Here is a 16,783-nt window from a genome sequence, read left to right on the forward strand (position 1 = left end):
CGGATACGAGAAAGAAGGAGAGCTGCAAGAGTAGTATGGAGAAGAGAAAAGAGATAGGACGTACAATAGCAGAGGATTAGATCAACATGTAAACATGGCTGGAAAAAAAAAAAGGAGGTAACTATCCAGAAAAAGACACAACCAGAAATAGAGAGAAAAACAAATCAGGTTCCTGAGGCACCATGAGCCTGTGAAGTTGCTCTTTGAATTTCCATTTCTATTTCCTCCTGGTTATCTAAGAACGTTGCCAAGTCCGCCGGTTCATCGAAGATTCTGGAACGCCCTTTATATGTGATGCGAAACTTGGATGGACCAGAAATGGAAAAAGGGATGCCCAAGTCAGTGAGACGTTTTCGAAGATTCAAGAATCCTTTCCGTCTTATGACCGTGTCTCTGGCAAAGTCTTGGGAAATGGATATGCGATGACCCTCCCAGTTGAGTTGTTTAATCTTGCGCATATGAGACAGAATCAGCTCAGTGTGTTGATGACGTAAGGGCTTAAAAATGATTGCTCTTGGCTGGGTGGCTGCCTTAGAACGGAACGTTGGAACACGGTGTGCTCTTTCAATCTCAAAATCCCTGTGGAAAGATAATTGAAGTGTATCCGGAATCCAATGAGATAAGAACTCAATCATGGAGGAGGATGATTTCTCTGAGTCCTCCGGTAGGCCAAAAATACGCAGATTAGATCTCCTATTACGGTCCTCCTGCTCCGTGAGGTCTCTGCGCATCGCCGCCATCGAGCGCTCCAGTTGAGAAAGGGACCTGGATTGCTTTTGCATACCATCCTCTGCGGAACTTATCCGTGTTTCTGTCGCTGATACACGTAGAGAGAGGGCTTTAAAGTCATTCCTGATAGCAGACACTTCCACTTGTAGTAAGTCAGTATTAGTTTTTGTTGACTGCGCAATATCATGAACCTCATTAAGGCGCGCCAATATGGTGTTCAAAGTGGAAGTATTGTCTGCCTGAGGAGATTCAGGAGTCGGAGAGACTGCCTTAAGTCTTTTCAAAGATGTACCCGGGTCCTTAGAGTCTTTGCTGTTCGAGGACCGATTCATATTGACAGTATTGTAGCAGGAGCCTAACAGAATACCACTGGAATAGGGTATAACACCAAAATTGCGCAAAATAGTCAAATACAGTGAAAAAAGTGGCAGTTCACGCTCAAAATCACGCTACGCTAATCTAGCGGTTCAAGTATGAGCAGAATTGAGCAGGAAATCACCTCAATGAAGCGATATGAACACCTCCATGAACAGTTTGAGAAGAAGAAAAAAAATAAAAATAACCTGTGAGCAGCCTAAAAACCAGCCAAGAAGCAAGAGAGTAACATTAGAAAAAAAGCATAAATGTTACCAGTTTAGACGTCGTGTGTAGAAACCCTTAGTCAGACACTTGACACTGCAAAATTGTATCCGCGGCGGCGCCTCAGAAGACAGATGACAGGAACGTCATGCGCGGCAAAATGGCGGCCGCTCTTCAGGAATGCGAGCGCCTGTGAGGTTTGAAGCAGAAAGCATATCTCCGATGGCTAAAACAGCGGAAATAGAAAGCTTGGGCGTGGCGCGCGGCAGTTATATTCAGTTGTGAGTGTGCAGGTAAACAATGTGTAGGATTAAGGTGCTCCTGCAGGTAACGCAACTGTTCGAGTGCGTCCTAAAGAGTTGAGGGGTTGAGTGCGCTACAGGGGTGTAGGCGCATCCCTGCGGTGGGCACACTTGTGCGGAACTGTGTGTTGTGGATCAACAACACAGGGAGTTTCCCAGTTTAGAATAAAGTTTTCTTAAGGAGAGTTTCAAAAAAATTCTTTTTAATCAAAGTCTTTCTTGTCAGTGTTTCATATTACATTCATATGAAAATGAACCATCAAGTTTAATCCATTATCTGGTGGCTCCGATGCATTTCGGACAAAAGTGTCCTTTCTCAAGGAGCACTAAAACAGAGAGAATAAATGCCAATCAATATATACATTGTAACATCTGATGCAACATAATGGTATTGGTGCGAGTGACTTGATGTGTCAACCTCATGCGCCCCATCATAAAAGGGTATCTCAATAGCGGTAACAGAAAAAGTGAAGGTGCTGGTTGGGGGTTAAGTTTGACAAATGTGGTTGTAAACGTGCATACCAACATGCGAAAAGAACAGAGGTTACGGCGTGAGGCAAGTGGTTTAAAACGGGTGAGGTCTTCGAAGGTGATTAACAGACATAGCGGATCAGTGTGCACGTGTGCAAAAATTAAGTAGTGAGAGAATTAAGCCGTGGCTCGAAAGTGCATACCAGAAGATGACACGGCGATCCCGAAAAACAATCGGATCGGTGTCGGCACAGTAAATAATGAAAAATAAAACGGCCAAAAGTGAAAGAAGCCGTAAGAAAATGCGGAAAACTTACTTAGGCAGCAAACGCTTCGGGACCGTAAAACGGGTTCCTCGAGGGTGAGGTTCCGCAGAGCGAATGCGAGGTTAAGTGAGTGATTAGAGAATCGTAAAGAGAGAAAAGGGACTTCGGAAGTTAGGTGTGTTAAACCGGTGAATGAAACGGCCATGATGGAATGGAGGGTGAATACAGTGAGAGATATGAGCATAAAGCAGAGCAGAGTGGTTATGCATCAATAAGTGCCCACAAGTGGCGTTTAAAGAAAGCAACTTAATTCTGTCCGGTCATTGAGACCACACGGTTTCTGAGATTGTAATCTGTAAATCCAGGCGGTTTCCTTCTGCAGTAAAGTCTTATTATTGTCTCTGCCTTCAACTTTGGAAACAATCTCTAGGACCATGTACTTGAGTTGAGCCACACTGTGGTTGGCTTCATTGAAGTGGATGGCAATGTTAGACTTGGTATTTTTAGTCCTTATATTTGATTTATGTTCGTTTAATCTCGTTTTAATTTTCCTGCTTGTCTTGCCCACGTAGACCTTGCCACATGGGCATTTTAACAGGTAGACCAGGTTTGAAGAGTCACAAGTTGCATCTACGCTTAGTTTGATGTCAAAACCTCTCATGGGGTGGCAAATGATATTTCCTTTCATTACGTTATTGCAATTGCTGCAATGATGGCATGGTCGTGTGCCAGTGTGGGTGGTTGAGGTACTTGCCGTCGTTTGCTTAGATAAAATTTCTTTGAAATTCATAGGTCTGGTGTACGCAAAGATCGGAGGATCTTGGAAGAGGTTTCCGAAATCAGGTTCTGATGCGAGAATGCGCCAATGTTTCATAATGATTTTTTTGTACTTATTGCTGGAGGTAGAATATCTAGAAACTAATACCATTCGCTGGTCTTCGGTTTTGGGTTTGCTTTTGAGAGCTTCAGTCCGGGAGGTAGAGGACGTGCGGTCCATAGCTTCCTTGAGGATTGTTTCTGGATAACCTCTGCAACGAAATCTGGATGCGATGTTTGCCATTTGGTTCAACCTGATCTCTGGATCAGAGACTATACGGGTTGCCCTCAACATCTGGCTGTAAGGCAAGTGTCGTTTGAGAGAATCTCGATGAAAACTGCTAAACAGTAGAGCATTATTGCGATCTGTGGCCTTCCGGAAAAGGTCTGTCTGTACACCCTGGGGGGTGATTTTGATGAGAACGTCCAAAAAAGCGATCTCTTGATGGTTGATGGTCCAGGTAAAGTCGATACGGTCATCTTTGGTGTTGAGATCGGTTAATGCGAGTTCAAGGCTTGCCTGGGAGTCCTTCCAGACAAACAGAAGATCGTCGATGTAACGAACATAAAGTTTAAGATTGTCCGTCCATGTTTTGTTTTGGTAAATGTGATTGGATTCAAAATCACCCATGTATAGATTTGCGTAGGTGGGGGCCGCACAATTTCCCATAGCCATTCCGGACATTTGTAGGAACCAGGTGTCATCATACTCAAAGTAGCTATGGTATAGAGTATATACCATAAGTTCAAGGATGAATGGCTTCAGTGAATCGTTGACGTCCGATGAGAGCAATGCTTGTTCCACCGCGTTGATTCCTCCCTCGTGGGGGATGGAAGTGTATAAACTTCTTACGTCCGCAGTACATAAGATGAGTTTCTCGTTCTCAAGGCATTCAATTGTGGAGAGTTTATTCAATAGTTGTGTGGTATCTTTAATGTAGCTAGGTAATTTTTGAACCATGGGTTGCAAGTAACGGTCAATGAATTTGCCTGTGGGTTCGTGTATCGAACCCCTAGTTGAAACAATTGGACGGAACGGTGGATCCTTAAGATTCTTATGTATCTTCGGTAACATAGTGATAGATGGACTCCGAGGATGCTCGGTGATCAAGTATTCCTTGGTTCTGTCATCAATTGTTCTTTCCACATGGGCTTTTTCCACGATGCGTGAGAGTTCCATTTTGTACTCATTAGTCGGGTTGCCATCAAGGGGCAAGTATACATTCGGATCCATGACATGTTCTCTGGTTCTCTGTTTATATAGATCAGTATCTAGGATGACGAGGGCGCCTCCTTTGTCGGCTTTCAAGCACTTAATGGCTGGATTCTGTGCGATCTTTTTAAGCGTGTCAAGATCTTTGTTGGTGATGTTCTTGTGAGTCTTTTTATGGAAATTGATCATGGAAATGTCCTGTTTCACTAGGGTCTCAAATGTGTCAATGCTTTTATGGCTTATTGGAGGTGTGAAGGTGCTGGGGGGTCGTAGGCCCATGAGTTGATCCGGTTTCGGGTTGATGGTAGGTTCGAGAACTCTCTCAAAGAAATGTTTGAGTCGCAACTTCCTCGTGAGTTTATATGTGCTCACATCTAGTTCTAGTAAATTTGTGTCGCTGGTGGGAACAAATGACAAGCCTTTTTGTAGAATCTTGGTTTCATGGTCGGTAAGGTGGACCTTTGAGATGTTTATTACTAACGATTCTTCCTGGTTTTCTTGTAGGGCTTCGTGGCTTGTTGATTCTCTCCGTTGTTTTTTGCCTGCCCTCTTGCCCCGTCTGGGTCTGCGGTTTTGTCTGGGCCTTGCTCTAAAAAAGGCTCGGTGGTAGTTTGATCTATGTTTTGAGTTGGAGATGTTCCGCTAGATGAAGGAGCCGATGTTGATGCCTCCGCAGGGGTTCTTCTTGGGGGTCGGTTGGTATTATCACTCCCAGAGGATGAGGTGTCTGTGTTAGGATTATAGGGTTTGTTCCTGCGGCGTTGAGCGTAGACATCAGCCCACGTATAAACCTCTCCTAACTTGTAATCCAAGGTGTCCCGACGGAATTTGCGTATCTTACGCTCATTAATTTCTTTGGTGTGCTTATCAATTTGTGCGTTGATTTCATCTAGGGTGTCTTTCAGTTCTTCGGCAGTACTTAGTTCCTTTAGTTCACTTTCTATGATGGTAATCTCTTGAGTGAGCTCATTCAGAATGCCAGACAGTTCCTCCACGATTAACAAAATGAGATCCAGACTGCATTTATTGAGGATGGCATTCCAACGTTCAATGAAAGTCTTAGAGTTCTTGCATAGGGACGGTTTTAAAGCAATCCGTAGGCCACGGGGAATGCGGAGTACCTTGTGGTACTTAATCAAGGTGTTGGCGTGTAGTCTCTGATTGATACGACGTCTTGAAAGGTATAGGAGTTGCTTGATGCACTGCTCCCTTGTTCTGCTAGACGCAGTTTGAGTTAGATCCTCATTGATCAGTGCATATATCCTCTCGGTAGCATCTGTGTCGAAAGCCAAGGTTTCAGCACGGGCTTCTGTAGATTTCGAGATTTCTTCGTATTGCATGTTGCTTATTGCGTGCTGCCTGCCCCAGGAACAGTAGACGAGTATGAAAATAGAAAGCTTGGGCGTGGCGCGCGGCAGTTATATTCAGTTGTGAGTGTGCAGGTAAACAATGTGTAGGATTAAGGTGCTCCTGCAGGTAACGCAACTGTTCGAGTGCGTCCTAAAGAGTTGAGGGGTTGAGTGCGCTACAGGGGTGTAGGCGCATCCCTGCGGTGGGCACACTTGTGCGGAACTGTGTGTTGTGGATCAACAACACAGGGAGTTTCCCAGTTTAGAATAAAGTTTTCTTAAGGAGAGTTTCAAAAAAATTCTTTTTAATCAAAGTCTTTCTTGTCAGTGTTTCATATTACATTCATATGAAAATGAACCATCAAGTTTAATCCATTATCTGGTGGCTCCGATGCATTTCGGACAAAAGTGTCCTTTCTCAAGGAGCACTAAAACAGAGAGAATAAATGCCAATCAATATATACATTGTAACATCTGATGCAACATAATGGTATTGGTGCGAGTGACTTGATGTGTCAACCTCATGCGCCCCATCATAAAAGGGTATCTCAATAGCGGTAACAGAAAAAGTGAAGGTGCTGGTTGGGGGTTAAGTTTGACAAATGTGGTTGTAAACGTGCATACCAACATGCGAAAAGAACAGAGGTTACGGCGTGAGGCAAGTGGTTTAAAACGGGTGAGGTCTTCGAAGGTGATTAACAGACATAGCGGATCAGTGTGCACGTGTGCAAAAATTAAGTAGTGAGAGAATTAAGCCGTGGCTCGAAAGTGCATACCAGAAGATGACACGGCGATCCCGAAAAACAATCGGATCGGTGTCGGCACAGTAAATAATGAAAAATAAAACGGCCAAAAGTGAAAGAAGCCGTAAGAAAATGCGGAAAACTTACTTAGGCAGCAAACGCTTCGGGACCGTAAAACGGGTTCCTCGAGGGTGAGGTTCCGCAGAGCGAATGCGAGGTTAAGTGAGTGATTAGAGAATCGTAAAGAGAGAAAAGGGACTTCGGAAGTTAGGTGTGTTAAACCGGTGAATGAAACGGCCATGATGGAATGGAGGGTGAATACAGTGAGAGATATGAGCATAAAGCAGAGCAGAGTGGTTATGCATCAATAAGTGCCCACAAGTGGCGTTTAAAGAAAGCAACTTAATTCTGTCCGGTCATTGAGACCACACGGTTTCTGAGATTGTAATCTGTAAATCCAGGCGGTTTCCTTCTGCAGTAAAGTCTTATTATTGTCTCTGCCTTCAACTTTGGAAACAATCTCTAGGACCATGTACTTGAGTTGAGCCACACTGTGGTTGGCTTCATTGAAGTGGATGGCAATGTTAGACTTGGTATTTTTAGTCCTTATATTTGATTTATGTTCGTTTAATCTCGTTTTAATTTTCCTGCTTGTCTTGCCCACGTAGACCTTGCCACATGGGCATTTTAACAGGTAGACCAGGTTTGAAGAGTCACAAGTTGCATCTACGCTTAGTTTGATGTCAAAACCTCTCATGGGGTGGCAAATGATATTTCCTTTCATTACGTTATTGCAATTGCTGCAATGATGGCATGGTCGTGTGCCAGTGTGGGTGGTTGAGGTACTTGCCGTCGTTTGCTTAGATAAAATTTCTTTGAAATTCATAGGTCTGGTGTACGCAAAGATCGGAGGATCTTGGAAGAGGTTTCCGAAATCAGGTTCTGATGCGAGAATGCGCCAATGTTTCATAATGATTTTTTTGTACTTATTGCTGGAGGTAGAATATCTAGAAACTAATACCATTCGCTGGTCTTCGGTTTTGGGTTTGCTTTTGAGAGCTTCAGTCCGGGAGGTAGAGGACGTGCGGTCCATAGCTTCCTTGAGGATTGTTTCTGGATAACCTCTGCAACGAAATCTGGATGCGATGTTTGCCATTTGGTTCAACCTGATCTCTGGATCAGAGACTATACGGGTTGCCCTCAACATCTGGCTGTAAGGCAAGTGTCGTTTGAGAGAATCTCGATGAAAACTGCTAAACAGTAGAGCATTATTGCGATCTGTGGCCTTCCGGAAAAGGTCTGTCTGTACACCCTGGGGGGTGATTTTGATGAGAACGTCCAAAAAAGCGATCTCTTGATGGTTGATGGTCCAGGTAAAGTCGATACGGTCATCTTTGGTGTTGAGATCGGTTAATGCGAGTTCAAGGCTTGCCTGGGAGTCCTTCCAGACAAACAGAAGATCGTCGATGTAACGAACATAAAGTTTAAGATTGTCCGTCCATGTTTTGTTTTGGTAAATGTGATTGGATTCAAAATCACCCATGTATAGATTTGCGTAGGTGGGGGCCGCACAATTTCCCATAGCCATTCCGGACATTTGTAGGAACCAGGTGTCATCATACTCAAAGTAGCTATGGTATAGAGTATATACCATAAGTTCAAGGATGAATGGCTTCAGTGAATCGTTGACGTCCGATGAGAGCAATGCTTGTTCCACCGCGTTGATTCCTCCCTCGTGGGGGATGGAAGTGTATAAACTTCTTACGTCCGCAGTACATAAGATGAGTTTCTCGTTCTCAAGGCATTCAATTGTGGAGAGTTTATTCAATAGTTGTGTGGTATCTTTAATGTAGCTAGGTAATTTTTGAACCATGGGTTGCAAGTAACGGTCAATGAATTTGCCTGTGGGTTCGTGTATCGAACCCCTAGTTGAAACAATTGGACGGAACGGTGGATCCTTAAGATTCTTATGTATCTTCGGTAACATAGTGATAGATGGACTCCGAGGATGCTCGGTGATCAAGTATTTCTTGGTTCTGTCATCAATTGTTCTTTCCACAGGGGCTTTTTCCACGATGCGTGAGAGTTCCATTTTGTACTCATTAGTCGGGTTGCCATCAAGGGGCAAGTATACATTCGGATCTATGACATGTTCTCTGGTTCTCTGTTTATATAGATCAGTATCTAGGATGACGAGGGCGCCTCCTTTGTCGGCTTTCAAGCACTTAATGGCTGGATTCTGTGCGATCTTTTTAAGCGTGTCAAGATCTTTGTTGGTGATGTTCTTGTGAGTCTTTTTATGGAAATTGATCATGGAAATGTCCTGTTTCACTAGGGTCTCAAATGTGTCAATGCTTTTATGGCTTATTGGAGGTGTGAAGGTGCTGGGGGGTCGTAGGCCCATGAGTTGATCCGGTTTCGGGTTGATGGTAGGTTCGAGAACTCTCTCAAAGAAATGTTTGAGTCGCAACTTCCTCGTGAGTTTATATGTGCTCACATCTAGTTCTAGTAAATTTGTGTCGCTGGTGGGAACAAATGACAAGCCTTTTTGTAGAATCTTGGTTTCATGGTCGGTAAGGTGGACCTTTGAGATGTTTATTACTAACGATTCTTCCTCGTTTTCTTGTAGGGCTTCGTGGCTTGTTGATTCTCTCCGTTGTTTTTTGCCTGCCCTCTTGCCCCGTCTGGGTCTGCGGTTTTGTCTGGGCCTTGCTCTAAAAAAGGCTCGGTGGTAGTTTGATCTATGTTTTGAGTTGGAGATGTTCCGCTAGATGAAGGAGCCGATGGTGATGCCTCCGTAGGGGTTCTTCTTGGGGGTCGGTTGGTATTATCACTCCCAGAGGATGAGGTGTCTGTGTTAGGATTATAGGGTTTGTTCCTGCGGCGTTGAGCGTAGACATCAGCCCACGTATAAACCTCTCCTAACTTGTAATCCAAGGTGTCCCGACGGAATTTGCGTATCTTACGCTCATTAATTTCTTTGGTGTGCTTATCAATTTGTGCGTTGATTTCATCTAGGGTGTCTTTCAGTTCTTCGGCAGTACTTAGTTCCTTTAGTTCACTTTCTATGATGGTAATCTCTTGAGTGAGCTCATTCAGAATGCCAGACAGTTCCTCCACGATTAACAAAATGAGATCCAGACTGCATTTATTGAGTATGGCATTCCAACGTTCAATGAAAGTCTTAGAGTTCTTGCATAGGGACGGTTTTAAAGCAATCCGTAGGCCACGGGGAATGCGGAGTACCTTGTGGTACTTAATCAAGGTGTTGGCGTGTAGTCTCTGATTGATACGACGTCTTGAAAGGTATAGGAGTTGCTTGATGCACTGCTCCCTTGTTCTGCTAGACGCAGTTTGAGTTAGATCCTCATTGATCAGTGCATATATCCTCTCGGTAGCATCTGTGTCGAAAGCCAAGGTTTCAGCACGGGCTTCTGTAGATTTCGAGATTTCTTCGTATTGCATGTTGCTTATTGCGTGCTGCCTGCCCCAGGAACAGTAGACGAGTATGAAAATAGAAAGCTTGGGCGTGGCGCGCGGCAGTTATATTCAGTTGTGAGTGTGCAGGTAAACAATGTGTAGGATTAAGGTGCTCCTGCAGGTAACGCAACTGTTCGAGTGCGTCCTAAAGAGTTGAGGGGTTGAGTGCGCTACAGGGGTGTAGGCGCATCCCTGCGGTGGGCACACTTGTGCGGAACTGTGTGTTGTGGATCAACAACACAGGGAGTTTCCCAGTTTAGAATAAAGTTTTCTTAAGGAGAGTTTCAAAAAAATTCTTTTTAATCAAAGTCTTTCTTGTCAGTGTTTCATATTACATTCATATGAAAATGAACCATCAAGTTTAATCCATTATCTGGTGGCTCCGATGCATTTCGGACAAAAGTGTCCTTTCTCAAGGAGCACTAAAACAGAGAGAATAAATGCCAATCAATATATACATTGTAACATCTGATGCAACATAATGGTATTGGTGCGAGTGACTTGATGTGTCAACCTCATGCGCCCCATCATAAAAGGGTATCTCAATAGCGGTAACAGAAAAAGTGAAGGTGCTGGTTGGGGGTTAAGTTTGACAAATGTGGTTGTAAACGTGCATACCAACATGCGAAAAGAACACGGTGGAACAAGCATTGCTCTCATCGGACGTCAACGATTCACTGAAGCCATTCATCCTTGAACTTATGGTATATACTCTATACCATAGCTACTTTGAGTATGATGACACCTGGTTCCTACAAATGTCCGGAATGGCTATGGGAAATTGTGCGGCCCCCACCTACGCAAATCTATACATGGGTGATTTTGAATCCAATCACATTTACCAAAACAAAACATGGACGGACAATCTTAAACTTTATGTTCGTTACATCGACGATCTTCTGTCTGTCTGGAAGGACTCCCAGGCAAGCCTTGAACTCGCATTAACCGATCTCAACACCAAAGATGACCGTATCGACTTTACCTGGACCATCAACCATCAAGAGATCGCTTTTTTGGACGTTCTCATCAAAATCACCCCCCAGGGTGTACAGACAGACCTTTTCCGGAAGGCCACAGATCGCAATAATGCTCTACTGTTTAGCAGTTTTCATCGAGATTCTCTCAAACGACACTTGCCTTACAGCCAGATGTTGAGGGCAACCCGTATAGTCTCTGATCCAGAGATCAGGTTGAACCAAATGGCAAACATCGCATCCAGATTTCGTTGCAGAGGTTATCCAGAAACAATCCTCAAGGAAGCTATGGACCGCACGTCCTCTACCTCCCGGACTGAAGCTCTTAAAAGCAAACCCAAAACCGAAGACCAGCGAATGGTATTAGTTTCTAGATATTCTACCTCCAGCAATAAGTACAAAAAAATCATTATGAAACATTGGCGCATTCTCGCATCAGAACCTGATTTCGGAAACCTCTTCCAAGATCCTCCGATCTTTGCGTACACCAGACCTATGAATTTCAAAGAAATTTTATCTAAGCAAACGACGGCAAGTACCTCAACCACCCACACTGGCACACGACCATGCCATCATTGCAGCAATTGCAATAACGTAATGAAAGGAAATATCATTTGCCACCCCATGAGAGGTTTTGACATCAAACTAAGCGTAGATGCAACTTGTGACTCTTCAAACCTGGTCTACCTGTTAAAATGCCCATGTGGCAAGGTCTACGTGGGCAAGACAAGCAGGAAAATTAAAACGAGATTAAACGAACATAAATCAAATATAAGGACTAAAAATACCAAGTCTAACATTGCCATCCACTTCAATGAAGCCAACCACAGTGTGGCTCAACTCAAGTACATGGTCCTAGAGATTGTTTCCAAAGTTGAAGGCAGAGACAATAATAAGACTTTACTGCAGAAGGAAACCGCCTGGATTTACAGATTACAATCTCAGAAACCGTGTGGTCTCAATGACCGGACAGAATTAAGTTGCTTTCTTTAAACGCCACTTGTGGGCACTTATTGATGCATAACCACTCTGCTCTGCTTTATGCTCATATCTCTCACTGTATTCACCCTCCATTCCATCATGGCCGTTTCATTCACCGGTTTAACACACCTAACTTCCGAAGTCCCTTTTCTCTCTTTACGATTCTCTAATCACTCACTTAACCTCGCATTCGCTCTGCGGAACCTCACCCTCGAGGAACCCGTTTTACGGTCCCGAAGCGTTTGCTGCCTAAGTAAGTTTTCCGCATTTTCTTACGGCTTCTTTCACTTTTGGCCGTTTTATTTTTCATTATTTACTGTGCCGACACCGATCCGATTGTTTTTCGGGATCGCCGTGTCATCTTCTGGTATGCACTTTCGAGCCACGGCTTAATTCTCTCACTACTTAATTTTTGCACACGTGCACACTGATCCGCTATGTCTGTTAATCACCTTCGAAGACCTCACCCGTTTTAAACCACTTGCCTCACGCCGTAACCTCTGTTCTTTTCGCATGTTGGTATGCACGTTTACAACCACATTTGTCAAACTTAACCCCCAACCAGCACCTTCACTTTTTCTGTTACCGCTATTGAGATACCCTTTTATGATGGGGCGCATGAGGTTGACACATCAAGTCACTCGCACCAATACCATTATGTTGCATCAGATGTTACAATGTATATATTGATTGCCATTTATTCTCTCTGTTTTAGTGCTCCTTGAGAAAGGACACTTTTGTCCGAAATGCATCGGAGCCACCAGATAATGGATTAAACTTGATGGTTCATTTTCATATGAATGTAATATGAAACACTGACAAGAAAGACTTTGATTAAAAAGAATTTTTTTGAAACTCTCCTTAAGAAAACTTTATTCTAAACTGGGAAACTCCCTGTGTTGTTGATCCACAACACACAGTTCCGCACAAGTGTGCCCACCGCAGGGATGCGCCTACACCCCTGTAGCGCATTCAACCCCTCTAAAACAGCGGAAAAACAGCGCCGTCGAGATCACCACATGTTCCGCTGCTGGCGTATGATTTTCCCGGTCAGAAGGGCAAGAAGAGACGGAGAGAAACGCTCGACGGGACCAGCTCACCCCGGAGCTCAAGCGCAACACGCCATACTGTAGCGGCGCGCAAGCCACGCCCAAGTTGTGTTTAATTTTAAATGAAACGGTTTACATGTTTACTTTTCATTTCCAGTAACTTTTAAAAATAAATGTTTATAGTTCCATAGGCTCAAGCAGGTCAGCTTCCCACCCTATGTCATACAATTCTGACAAATCGGCATCCTCATCATGTTCTTCATCATCCTCAGGATTTAAATCATCCAAGGGATCTACTTCCACTGATGTTTCAATCACAATTTCAATGATAATATCGAGATCAACAGATTGCTCATTATCACTCATGCTTGATGTTGTCGTTATCTTTAAAGAAAGAGAACAACAATGAGATGTTGCAGAGTAAGAGACAAATCTCAGAGACTATAATTGTAAAATCTTTTAACAAGAGTAACATTTTGCAGATATTATTTAACCATGTCCAGCGATGCTGAGTAGGTGAGGCCTATGTCCAATTTTTCAGTGAACAGGACTCATTTCTTCTTAACCTTGGATAAGCCTCACCAACTCTGTGTCCCCTGCTCATACTTAAATGTAAAGGGGCAGATTTATGTTAACTGGCGCATCCCCAGGGATGCACCAGTTAACGTGCGCTGCTGCTCTGCCACCCATGATGTGCCGCATTTACAATGTGGAGCACCATTGAGCAAAAACAGCACATATGCGTCACGCATCTGTGTCGCAAAAGCGGCACATTGCAGGAATCACGTCGTAAGCGCGACATGTCTACTGCAATGCACAGGGGCAAGCCACACATTGCATGGTGCATCACTCCTTATGCCTGTTTCAAACAGGCGTAAGGATTTGATTCAGCAATGCCATAAAGCTGACTCAGTGAAATCTTCTAAATTTCACTGTGTTAGTTTTACAGGGCTTTCATGCAAATGAATGCCCACCCTGCAACAAAACGCCCACATGAAACCTGACGCAGGTTTCATGTGGCACAGGACTTTACACCGTGACACATCTGCCTAGATGCATCAAGTTGTAAATATGTCGCAACATAGCAAATCTTTTGCACCACCACTGCGTCACAAAAGTGACGCACAGCGGCGCAAAAGAGGCACACGGCTATCATAAATCTGTCCCTAACATTTTAAATGATTGATTCAGGATGACGATAAGGTGTGGCCTATCCAGAGGTTTGTTTGAGGTGAGGACTACTCAGGGTTGCAGATGAAATTTAGGCTTGTTGAAGAGTACAGAGGAGATAATACATGTGCAGGCCTACCAATGAAGTGAGTCATGTCCACTTCACTCTTGAACAAAGGCCAGACCTAGTCTGTGTCCGTGGACAGGCCTAAACCTCATCTGCACAATGTGATTCGTAAAGTTAGGAAACACAGGTGATGTAATTGAAAAATGTGGAATTTCTTTTCCTCATTTCACAATCACATCACCTGTGTTTCCTTTGCTTAGGTATCTCATTGTGCAGATGGAGTCTAGCATATCAAAGAGTACACAGAAGTTGAGCACTGTATACAACAATTTTGACATTTACAGAAGATTCAGTTTCTCCATGCCCCCTACACAGTCCTAAATGTTTACAGTTTAAACTGACGGTATCTTGTTGGAGATGAAGTGAGGCCTGTCTTGCAACATGGTGCATCTTTTGCATCACTGCTGCATCGGTTTCATGTGGCACAGGACTTTACAGCATGACACATCTGCCTAGATGCATCAAGTTGTAAATATGTCGCAACATAGCAAATCTTTTGCACCGCCGCTGCGTCACAAAAGTGACGCACAGTGGCGCAAAAGAGGCACACGGCTATCATAAATCTGTCCCCAACATTTTAAATGATTGATTCAGGATGACGATAAGGTGTGGCCTATCCAGAGGTTTGTTTGAGGTGAGGCCTACTCAGGGTTGCAGATGAAATTCAGGCTTGTTGAAGAGTACAGAGGAGATAATACATGTGCAGGCCTACCAATGAAGTGAGTCATGTCCACTTCACTCTTGAACAAAGGCCAGACCTCTTCTGTGTCCGTGGACAGGCCTAAACCTCATCTGCACAATGTGATTCGTAAAGTTAGGAAACACAGGTGATGTAATTGAAAAATGTGGAATTTCTTTTCCTCATTTCACAATCACATCACCTGTGTTTCCTTTGCTTAGGTATCTCATAGTGCAGATGGAGTCTAGCATATCAAAGAGTACACAGAAGCTGAGCACTGTATTCAAAAATTTTGACATTTACAGAAGATTCAGCTTCTCCATGCCCCCTACACCGTCCTAAATGTTTACAGTTTAAACTTGTTGGAGATGAAGTGAGGCCTATCTTGCAACATGGTGCATCTTTTGCATCACTGCTGCATCACAAAAGTGACGCAACAGCGGCGCAAAAGAGGCGCACGGCCATCATAAATCTGCCCCTAACATTTTAAATGATTGATTCAGGATGACGATAAGGTGAGGCCTATCCAGAGATTTGTTTGAGGTGAGGCCTACTCAGGGTTGCAGATGAAATTTAGGCTTATTGAAGAGTACAGAGGAGATAATACATGTGCAGGCCTACCAATGAAGTGAGTCATGTCCACTGCACTCTTGAACAAAGGCCAGACCTCTTCTGTGTCCCTGGACAGGCCTAAACCTCATCTGCACAATGTGATTCGTAATGTTAGAAAACACAGGTGATGTAATTGAAAAATGTGGAATTTCTTTTGCTCATTTCACAATCACATCACCTGTGTTTCCTTTGCTTAGATATCTCATTGTGCAGATGGAGTCTAGCATATCAAAGACTACGCAGAAGGTGAGCACTGTATGGAACATGGCTATGTAACTCAAAGAATCAAAATCTAAATTTGCCAAGCACACATGGGGGCGTATTTACAAGGACCTTCCACCACGGGGAAATGTCTTAAATTAAAATGGGAAAAATAACATCAAAGGGACTCAAATGCCTTTTAAATATACCCCAAGCAACCTATGAAACTCTAGCAGTACATATCAAGAAACCTAATTGATTTCAAAAAACGTTTTTAAACACATCATGTAAATCAATTATATACCTACATTCAAGGGGAAGTGACTTAAAATGCCCTAAGACACATGAAAGTGTTTTTTTAAGGCCCTTGCACCATTTTTGTGTCACTTTTAACATGGCTATGTAACTCAAAGAATCAAAATCTAAATTTGCCAAGCACAGATGGGGGCGTATTTACAAGGACCTTGCACCACGGGGAAATGTCTTAAATTAAAATGGGAAAAATAACATCAGAGAGACTCAAAGGCCTTATAAATATGCCCCAAGCAACCTATGAAACTCTAGCAGTACATATCAAGAAACCTAATTGATTTCAAAAAACGTTTTTAAACACATCATGTAAAGCAATTATATACCTACATTCATGGGGAAGTGACTTAAAATGCCCTAAGACACATGAAAGCGTTTTTTAAGGCCCTTGCACCATTTTTGCGTCACTTTTAACATGGCAATGTAACTCAAAGAATCAAAGTCTAAATTTGCCAAGCACACATGGGGGCGTATTTACAAGGACCTTGCACCACAAGGAAATGTCTTAAATTAAAATGGGAAAAATAACATCAAAGGAACTCAAAGGCCTTGTAAATATGCCCCAAGCAACCTATGAAACTCTAGCAGTACATATCAAGAAACCTAATTGATTTCAAAAAACGTTTTTAAACACATCATGTAAAGTAATTATATACCTACATTCATGGGGAAGTGACTTAAAATGCCCTAAGACACATGAAAGCATTTTTTTAAGGCCCTTGCACCATTTTTG

Source organism: Lissotriton helveticus, chromosome 4_1 (genome assembly GCF_964261635.1).
Source record: "Lissotriton helveticus chromosome 4_1, aLisHel1.1, whole genome shotgun sequence".
In the NCBI taxonomy this organism is placed as follows: Eukaryota; Metazoa; Chordata; class Amphibia; order Caudata; family Salamandridae; genus Lissotriton; species Lissotriton helveticus.